This window comes from Taudactylus pleione, unplaced genomic scaffold (assembly GCF_031769625.1).
Source record: "Taudactylus pleione unplaced genomic scaffold, aTauple2 ptg000959l, whole genome shotgun sequence".
NCBI lineage: Eukaryota > Metazoa > Chordata > Amphibia > Anura > Myobatrachidae > Taudactylus > Taudactylus pleione.
In genome coordinates this window covers 2,030,967-2,031,678 of record NW_028285360.1, presented here as the reverse complement: position 1 = coordinate 2,031,678, position 712 = coordinate 2,030,967, and positions in this window count along the sequence as shown.

Here is a 712-nt window from a genome sequence, read left to right as displayed (position 1 = left end):
ATTTGTGCTCTACGGATTTCACAAGAGGTGATGGCCAGCCAACAAACAAACATTAGCTACATGGCTTCGTATGACTATCTCAGAGGCTTACACACAGGCAGGCCTTTGTGTTCCGGCTTCAGTTAATGCTCATTCTACTCGGTCTGTGGCTCCCTCGTCAGCAGCTCGCTGTGGCGCCTCGGCTGTTCAGCTGTGAAAGGCGGCCACATGGTCTTCTGTCCAGACCTTCCTAAGGTTCTATGCCTTTGATACCTTCGCCTCTCAGGATGCTTACTTTGGGCGCCGGATTCTCCTCTCAGCGCAGGAGCGTCCTCACCCTTAAAAGGACTGCTTTGGACATCCCCAAGGTCTCCCTGTGGAGCCTATGGACCCTGAAGAAGAAAATTAGAGTTATGGTAGGAACTTACCTTTGTTATCTCTCTTTCTTCGAAGTCCATAGGGTCCACAGGGCACCCACCCTGACGCACCTGGCATCAGATTGGGTTTGTTTCTGCTCACCGTTTCTTTGTCTCCTTCTCTGTGAGAGTGTGATTCCTGCGTGTACCAGTCTTCTTTCTCTCTTTATCCTCCTCTGGCCTTTGGCTTGTTACAAATTGACTTTCCCCTGGCTCGGAGGCGGGGTATAGGGAGAGTGTACCAGTGCATCCTGGGAACTGTAAAGCTTTAACTGCGTGGTGCCCGGATCCTGATCCACCACCTACACCCCAAGGTC